Source organism: Lactuca saligna, chromosome 9, assembly GCF_052625555.1.
Source record: "Lactuca saligna cultivar CGN05327 chromosome 9, ASM5262555v1, whole genome shotgun sequence".
In the NCBI taxonomy this organism is placed as follows: Eukaryota; Viridiplantae; Streptophyta; class Magnoliopsida; order Asterales; family Asteraceae; genus Lactuca; species Lactuca saligna.
In genome coordinates, this window is record NC_136425.1 from 184,959,756 (window position 1) to 184,970,107 (window position 10,352).

The window sequence follows — 10,352 nt, forward strand, 5'->3', positions numbered from 1 at the left end:
AATTGCACTTACCACACCAAGGAAGATTGCCAGTGTATCCACTGGTGGGAGCTTGGGCTGTAGAACCGACAGCTGAGACAGCAATAGGAGTAGTAGTAGCATGGACTGCTACCGTTTGCTGTTTCTTCAAAGACCCTCTCGTACTCTGGGCCTTTCGTTTGTTCCGAGATTTCTTTCTAATTTCACCTCCACTTGTGTCTGACTCAGGAGTGGTAGTTTCTTCATCATAGTTGTCTTCGTGATCGATCAAGATTTTCGCAAGGCATTTAGCACTGTCGTACGTGTCTGGCTTCGCAGCCAAGACATTCCCCTTGGTTGGCTGGGTCAATCCCCAGATGAATCTTTCGATCTTTTTACTCTCCGGGGTAACCATTCCCGGACAGAGTAACGCCAGGTCATCGAATCTTGAAGTATAAGCAGCTATGTTGGAACCCTTCATCTTAAGGTTCCAGAGTTCGTGTTCTAGTTTCTGGATTTCGCCCCGAGGGCAATACTCTGCAAGAAGAAGCTCCTTCATAGCTTCCCAACCCATGGCATTCGCTACAGGTAGAGTTAAGGATTTGACTCGGCCGTTCCACCAAGTCAGGGCTTTGTCAAGGAAGGTACAGGCAGCAAACTTGACTTTATCAGACTCCGAACAGGCACATATTTCAAAGATTGACTCGATTTTCTCAAACCATCGAGTCAGGGAAATGACACCTCCAGTGCCATCAAAGGTTGTGGGTTTCGCATTCATGAAGTCTTTGTAGGAACCCCCTCTTCGGTGTTCCTGGCTGCCTTCTGGGTTTTGAGGTTGGGGACCACCTCCGGAGCCACCGGGATTCATTTGAGACATAGCCGCCACCATTGCAGCAGTCAGAACTGTTTGAAGTGATGCGAGATCAAACTGAGGAGAAGGTGTTGGCGGAGGAGGATTATCGTTGTTCTTCGAGCTGGGTCTCCTTCTCGGAGGCATCTTGATCTAAAAAGATCAGGAAAGAGAGGATTATAAGTCCTCTGAATTGAATCAAGAGATACTGAACAGGGGATATCTCATCAAGGCAGATATAGCATCATACTAAGCGATAAAGCAGGAAGGAGTTATCAAGGCAGAACATTTTATCGCCAATGGATTGATCAAGTAACATCGCATATACAAGGATTTTCTACGAAGGATTGGCTCGAGAAATACTCCCATAGTATTTCATGGTTGCGCTGCAGCGGCGATTCGTTGTTTGAGATATTAGGTAAGTTTTAGGCATGCTGCGTACCACAGTCACTCCCAAGCACATGTTGGCCGTGTCTCGAACGAATATAGTTGGCCAGGCTATATTGACCCTAGACAAAACTACATAACTGCCCAGGTTTAACCGTAGTGTACAACACCCATTTACTTATGTTTTGTTCTACTTGAAGTTACGGATTCCGACGGTTCGGTATACTTGTATACTTTTGAAAATACTTATAGTTTTGAAGATACTTTTAATTCAGAGCACTGAGGCCCTTTAGTGTTTATAGTTTTATACCATGTAAGGTTTGGTATACTCTGTTCACTATAAACAAGGGCTCTGATACCAATCTGTCACACCCCGAAAACCAGAGGCGGAAACGTCTCCGGGGTTAACTACCACGTTGTGTATCAAATCCAATGTACATAGTATTCACAGTAAACAAACATTACATTACATATATATGAAAGTTTACATGTGTTTCAAAAGTAAAGTTATACAAATATACATATGCATCATATTAACAAAAGTTGAGACGAGTCTTCTACGCACTCCGTCTTCGCCAAAAGAGATCACCGGGTACCTGTCTAACTTGGACCTGAGAATACAAGTGGTTTGAAAATCAGCATAAAGCTGGTGAGTTCATAAGCGGTTTTGTTTTGTGAAAATGTATCGGTTTCCTTTGGTTTCCGAAAAGATTTGTTATCCAAGAAAATCCCATATTTTCTTATGTGAAGTTGGTTAAGTTATCGTTTGTTACCAATTCGGTTATGTATTGTATTTACCCCAGAAAAATCTCATATTTTCCTAATTGTAAGATCAATGGTATATCACAAAGTATAGTTTAGCACACAAAACTATATAATGAAAATCTTGGGATCACTATCCCGAAAGACATATAATTTAGTTTGAGATATTCGAAAGTACGGTTCAAGATCATGGGACTATCATCCCGAACTAACACGAGATAAGTTAATGTATGTATGTAAATATAAATTTGAAACCATGGGATTACTATCCCGAATAAGATACAACTTTTAGAAACCATGGGATCACTATCCCGTATAAGACATAGATTTAGAAACCATGGGATCACTATCCCGTATAAGATATAGATTTAGAAAACCTTGGGATTTCTATCCCGAATAGTTCATAGATTTAGAAACCATGGGATCACTATCCCGTATATAGATTTAGAAAAAAAAAAAACCATGGGATCACTATCCCGTATAAGACATAGATAAAGATCATGGGGAAAGACATCCCGTACATATAGTAGACGTAAAACCATGGGATCACTATCCCGAACTAGATACCAAATAGTTTAGTTAATACCATGGGATCACTATCCCGAAAGAGATATAAGAATAAACCATGGGATCATTATCCCGTATAGGACATAGATATAGAGTAGTTTGATAATACCATGGGATCACTATCCCGAAAGAGACATAGAAACAATACCATGGGATCACAATCCCGAAAGTGACATAGAATATAGATACAAAACCATGGGATCACTATCCCGAACGAAATAAAGATCCTGAACCCGAACTGTGAATAAGCTGGTATTAATACATATTGTGAGTCGGGTAACCATACTGATACGACAACGTGACCTCCTTGACGTTTGTCAGACGTCGAACGATATCCTGAAATTTGTCACCCTAGGCGTGCCCGCCTAACTGTAGCTAGCAGTTAAGGTGTGGGATTGTCAGTCCCGAATATATCTATTCACAAATTTCGCGCTCTCCCTCCAAGAGACTCTGGTTACACTTCCGGAGAGGATTTACTGATCATCCATAAAGGGTAGTGACTATCTCACAAGCTAGTACTAAACTATTCACAGGGTTCTTGTAAGATATTGACATACGGAAAGTTATGAAACATAGTACAGTAAAGTATAGAAACATACATGAAATCATCGGATAACACATTCAAATGATACGGAGATAAACTGAACAGACATAGTTTATCTAATAATTTAGTAGAGATATCAGTATACGATAGAAAGAACAGTAAAGACCCCCAAATTATTCCCATAATAATTTGATTAGTTTGATTGTTTCTTAACTAAAATCCATTTAGTTGAAATCGAGTAGTCACTCCTTATGCTCAGCATAATACATAAGGAGTAAAAGAGTTTATAGATTTGTCAAATATTGTTTGAAACACATCAATGTTGTGATTGGAAAACAGTTATAGTTTGCTTGTATTCCCCCCTGAAAACATTGAAAACAATGAAAAAGCCGTAGGGGTATGAACTCACCGAACGAGGTACGAGACGGTTTGGACGCTAAGAGTTGAGCCGGGACTTGTAAACGCACGAGGTTCCTAATTATGAAGTAAAGATACACATTTGTATCTAATTAGGACTTAGATTGATTGTCGGATAGGGACAATTGCTTCAGGTCGCGATAACACTCCGATACAAGTGTTTGGTGGGACCCGGGTGGCGTTTAGGGACATGAATGGCACAAGGGACTTGGGAAATGAGTTGGGACATCAAAGGAACACTCCCCTTAAGGGAGTTTACGGCCAAAACACCCTTCCCCATGAGTTTACGGCCGTAAGCTCATGATGGGTGTTTTATGGTGCCTTTTGGACTTCCAATACTTAGGGGATGATTTCTAGACTTGGTTTAAGGACTTGGAATGATTCAAAACATCAATTTGACCCCCTTTAAGGGAGTTTACGGCCTAGCATAGCTCCATGGCCGTAAACCCTTGTTTGTCCAAGAAAATGATGTTTAATGATGCTAGAACAAATCACATGTGATTGGTAAAACTAATCCAAGGCTTAACATGAGTTTGCATGTGATTTTTGAGGTGTTTGTGGAGTTTACGGCCAATGAAACCCCCTTCATGGCCGTAAACTCTAGTGTGTGGTGTTCCAAGGTGTTTCAAGGTCTAGAACATGCATGAATGGACTTCTAAAATTCATCTAAGGGCCTTAGGGGTGTGTAGTTTGCATTTTAACACCAAAAATCTTGGAGTTTACGGCCCAAGAACATGTCTTGGCCGTAAACTCTTAGAAACCCCATAAATGTTGTGTTTTTGGCCCTCAAAGTATTTTTGGTTGGTCCCTTGATTTATTCCAAGGCTTTTGGTGGTGTTGGATGGCTTTCTAACACCTTAGAATGAGATTTATGCCAACTTTTGTGGAGTTTACGGCCCAAGAACTCTCCTTGGCCGTAAACTCATCTAAGTCCCCCATAAACTATGTTTCAAGTGTCCAAATGCAAGAATCAAAGTCTCATAATTCATATCTAAGCTATAGGGGTGATTTGGAAGGGTTTAAGGGCTTAAAAACCCTCATTATATGAGTTTACGGCCCAAGAATGATCCTTGGCCGTAAACTCTTCCAAACATCACAAAGTTAAAGTTTTACATGTTTAGAATCCATATTTTAAAGTCCCATAGCCATATCCAAGGTCCAAACTAGTCAAGGAAGGGTTTAAAGGCTCAAAACCCATCATTTTGGGTGTTCACGGCCTAAGCTCCTTCTTAGGCCGTAAACTCATGCATGTTGTCCAATTTCATGATTAAGTGGCTAATTTGGAAGCTAAACATGCTATGGATTAAGGCTAGGGAGATACCTTAAGGATTTAAAGCCTTAAAATTGAGTTTTTGGATACTAAATCTTTGGATTTTGGAGAGAGGTTAGAGAGAGAGTAGTGAGAGAAGGAAAAAGCTTCAAATGAAAGCTGAAACATGTTTATATAGTCCCCAAAATTTGTACGCGGTGGAATTCTACCCGATACCGACGCTAATCGCGGCTTTTGGTCGCACCCGATTGAGTTTCCGTCACCCGACGGGAACATTTTAAAAACTCGTGAAATAATCGTTTTGGGCGAATAACATAAGTTCCTGAGTGTTTAGACACTCATTAGGATAAAATAAACATATAATTTATACAAATAAATTCCAAAGAGAAATCGGAACGAATCCGATATCGACGACTTTTCCGGGTAGAACGGGTTTTGGCGACGAACAAATTTCGGGTTGTTACAGATCATTACCTCAAAGAAGGCTCCAATAGAAGAATAAGTCAAAACATTGAAAAGCCCCTTGCTCCAAGCCTCTTAATCTTCAAAGATCTCTTCAACAAACACCCCTTCAAGATCCAAATGTTCTCTAATTCTCTCACAATGAATATTAGGGTTTTTGGACTTCAAGGGAAAGCAAAGAGGTTGGGGAGAGGGTATTATGTTCTTTATATAGGACCAAATCCCTGGGATTACGGTTTTCTCCACACAGCACTAACTCGCCGAGTCCAGCCACCGACTCGCCGTGTTGGCCACTAGACACGTGATCAGAATCGCGACCCTACTCACCGAGTTTCCCCATGGACTCAACGAGTTAACCGTTCATATTTTCACTTTAAACCCTGAACCTTGCACCCCTGAACTCGGGATGTTACAAAGCACTTCCTCATAGCAGGTGGACAGAGCTGATGTCGCATCATTTGGCGCCATCCCGGATTCGAGCAAGTGGTCAGACTGAGTTGGTTTCATGCTCGTTTTCTCTCCTGAACATATCTGTTGTATTTCACATCGGACAAAAAAAAGAGAGAGAAGGCAGCTAGCTATAGCACTGCAATAGCAACTCTAAGAGGGTCCCACATGGTTTGAAATCATTCACATGGCAAAAAAGACAAAAGTGTCGGGTCCCACCTTGGTCCATTTTGGTATCTCGCCTTCATCCTTTCTGGAAAAACCAACCGGAAGTAGTCATAGAAACCACCTCGCTGGCATTTGAAATCTGATCATCTTTGACGGTCGTCTCTGGTAAACTGACACAAGAGCTCTGACGAAGCAGCTATCACCGAAGAAAACCATAAACCCCCATCTTCATTTCTCGTTCTTCGCAGACAAGTGGAACCAAACAATCGTTGGCCCTGCCTATTGCTTCAATTCACCTCCACAGACGAGAATCTTTTCCCTTTAACCTCTCGCTAACAGCAAACCTCAGACCGACATCCCAAGTGGTCAAAACACAAGCATCTCCAGTTTCTTCCGCTGACCGTTGCTCCACCGCTACAGGCATCGTCGACCCTCCCATTTTCTCAGCAGAGCGACCATTGCCATCCTCGGCCACCTTTAAGGGAACAACTTGTCGTCACTAGTCGACATGGTTCGCTAGTTGCCGATCAACTCTGACGAGTGCCGTAGGGCAGCTGCCACCACCGACCTGATCCAGAGCACCACCAAAAGCATCTCCGGTCGAAGAACATGGCAAACCAGTGTCGCGGGCAGATCTTGCTATTTCTATTTCCTTCACAAATGATCAATGTCGGCGAGTAGCCCCATCAATTTCCAGATCCCATTCGACACCTGCATTTTTTTTTCTTTGAGTGTTTCCTCTTCAGTGAAGACGAGGGTAACGATAGTGGGCAGAAACAAATAAAACAAATATGGTGGGCCCAATGCTCTACTTTGGACCTTGGTCCACAATCAGCCTACGAACAAAAGAAAAAAATTGACTTGGGCTAGCAAATTGTTAATGGGCTCACAACTCTTCAAGTGGATTAATTTATATGAATTGGGCTTCTCCAATCAGAATGCAGTAATTCATAATATTTTATTGGCTGGCTCAACACGAAAATAACCCAATTTTTCCAAAAACAAACTAGCAAATGAGTTGTTTAACACTAAAGTATCGCGATGTCTTTCAAACAAGATACGCCTTCAGAAAATGTGTTGCAGCCCGGATCGCTCGAAATTTAAAAGAAAAAACCAAAAGAGATAAGGTGCTGATTTTTCTCGAAAGGGCTCATAAATTCATATTGGGCTCATATACATTTATTTTGGGGCTCCTTATGATTTATTATGGGTTTCTCCCAAATGAGTTTCTTCATGTCATTGGGCTACATTATTTGCAAGGCCTAACAAAAGGAAAATGATTTTGGGTTGTAACACACTCGGGATCCTCCTACGACATAGGGGCCATGACACTCTAGATGGGCTCTTCCAATTTGTTGGGCCACATCAAAACATGGGACAACATTACTAGAGAAGAATTAGCAATTTAATACCCGCGCACAGCAAACTCCGATCAACAGAATGCGTTGCCGCTCGAACTCACGTGACATTTTTTTAAAAGGGGAAGGAGAAGAGTAGTACGCTACTACTGCTTGTGAAGCATTTTGAAATAACCCTTTTTGAGGGAGATGTTTCCCAGCTATTAGCAGATGTGTTGACCATCTCCATGTAGTCTCGCCGCTCAACTCTCAGCAACCGCGCTACCTGGATCTCATCGGACGTGCAAGTTGGCCCTCAGTAGCCATGTGCTTAGCTCATCAGACATAAAGCCCAAACATCAACAACTGTGTTGTCTATTTCCCAGCAGTCACACTGCCCAACTCTCGATAGCTGTGCTACCCAACTCTTGTCATCACTTTCATTTCCAAGCTCTTTCCAGTATCTGTGTCGCCGAATTACCAGAATCTATGCGTCCATCATTCCCATTTCTCACCTCCTCCAAAAAAGGAGGGGGGATGGGGAAGAAGAGTTGGTACGACCCTATGCAGAAGCGATTCTTTTGCACAAAGGGTAGAGATAAAATACATGAAAAGTTGATGTTATGCATGATAGTGCACTCCCGAGGTGATATTAATATTCCGGATCGAAAAAAGAGCCTCATGGTTCAACCCTCGGTAGTCTCGTTGTGCGGCCCTCAGTGTTCGTACTTCTCTTCCATCGCTAGCAGCTCATTGCCTGTCCTTCAGCAGCCCTATTGATCTACTCCCGACAATACTCCCAGTACACACCTCCTAAGAACAGCTTAATTGTCCGGCTCCCAGTAGCCTCGCTGCATGGCTCTCGACAAAGCCATTAGAAGATGAGGCGTCAATCGTCACTACAACTAATGATGCAGCGAAACATCAAGTGCCATTACACTTTAACCCGGACTGGTCACCCAGTCTAAACACAAAACATTGCATACTGTTGTGCCCAACCATGCGAGGTTCAGTAGCCTCTCCTTGAGTCTTCTGGCTTCTCGGTCCGACTCCATTATAGCAGCAAGCTCCTCATGCGAGGTTCAGTACCCTCTCCTTGAGTCGTCTGGCTTCTCAGCCCGACTCCATTATAGCGGTAAGCTCCGCATCCAAGGTTTAGTACCTTCGCCTTGAGTCGCCTACCTTCTCGTCTTGACTCTGTTATAGCGCCAATCTTAGCATGCGAGGTTCAACACCCTTGTGATGAGTCTCATGGCTTCTTAACCTGATTCCATTATAGCAGCAAGCTCTGCATGCGAGGTTCATCTCCCTTGCGAGGAGTCGCCGGGCATCTCAGCCCGACTCCAACAGCATGCTCTGCCAACAAGGCTCAAAGGCTCGCCACCTTTGCCTATATGATCCCATGCGATGCTCTCCCACATGATTTATCTATGATCGTTGGCAGCTAAGCCCGATCCATCCCACACGATGCTCTCCTGCGTGATGTATCTACAATCATTAGCAGCTAAGCCCGATCCATTCCACGCGATGCGCTCATGCATGAAGTATCTATGATCGTTGGCAGCAAAGCCCAATCCATCCCACACGATGCTCTCCAGCATTGTAACACCCATAAAATTCGAGCCAAATTAAAACATTTTAATATATTTAAAAACCATTAAGTTCATACACTTGTTTACAAAATATTTTAAACAACAGAGTATCTCCCAGAACCATATCATAAAATCATAAACTTGAGGAGCGGTACGATCACGCCTTCGCCTTGCCACAGTCTCCTAAAGTACCTGAAATAATACAATAAAACTGTAAGCCCGAAAGCTTAGTGAGTTACCCCCAACATACCAACCACAATACCATGCACATATCATATCATATCATAAAAAGAACAGCCAAGCATATCGAGTCTACAGTGTGATTGGTCCGCCTGCACCAGGCCTTCAGTCCACCCGGTCCACTCTGTCTCCGAGTCTACAATATGATTGGTCCGCCCGCATCAGGCCTTCTGTCCACCTGCTCCACTCTTCGTGCCTCGGCACGTCTGGCCTACCCTCTTGGGGCCTTCAGCCTATTCGGACTGCTTGTCGGGCCTTCGGTCTAACCGGTCCGCCTTAGGTATGTTGGCCTACAGCACAAACCGGGACCCGCCTCAACCCAACCCCAGTCCAACAACCATGTGCACATAAACTTATAATCATATAGCAATTCATGACAATCAACCGATCTAGCAGATCACATATCATAACAACATCCTAACCGGGATACCGACCTAGCTAGTCACTAACATATACCATCCTAACTACCAGGATGCAGACATAGCAAAGCAATAACATATTAAAAAACTACCTGGATTCCCATCCAATAAAGGGCCGACCTTGGTGCCTTAGACCCTATCGATATAGTGAGGATAACTCACCTGTAACTGCCGACTTGAAGAAATAAGACCACGCTGCTCCGACCACCAGCACGAACTCCACCACTGATCATTGCCAAATAACCAATACCAATAAACACCAATAATTACCAAAATACCCTTGGATGTCAAACTCATCAACTCTTGGTCAAAGTCAAAGTCAACCTTCCTGGTTAACCCTACTCTCCGAGTCAACCCGTTGACTCGTTGAGTTCCTATGCTCGGAGACTCCCATGCCACGACTCAACTCGCCGAGTCGCCCCAAAACTCCTCGAGTCCAACAAGTTCTGAGTCCCTTTCTACTCAGCTCCCCGAGTCATCCTTCGACTCAACGATTCATAACTCAACCAGAAAAGGTTAGGGTTCTATGACCAGACTCGCAGAGTCTAAGAACAGACTCGCCGAGTGCAAGGGAATCTTCAACAGACTCGCCGAGTTGTTTTTCCAACTCGTCGAGTTCCTACCTATCTCCATACAGTTTGCCGAGTCTATCCATGTGACTCGCCGAGTTACTGTGCGACTCAAGTCGGATATCTAGCCCGACTCGCCGAGTCATCTCCCAAACACGCCGAGTCCATACATAAGTTGCATCCGGCTCTGCCCTGACCTCCTCGGCAGTAAGCTGAAAAGCTCGACCCTGAGCCCTCGGAGGCTCCGCTCCACTCTAACCCCCGCCAGTAGTCCTCAAAGTGGTCGGTACTGGAGCCTGCACCGGCCTGGAAACTAGCTGTGGACAGTTGGCCCTCATGTGGCCAACCTGATGGCACTGATAA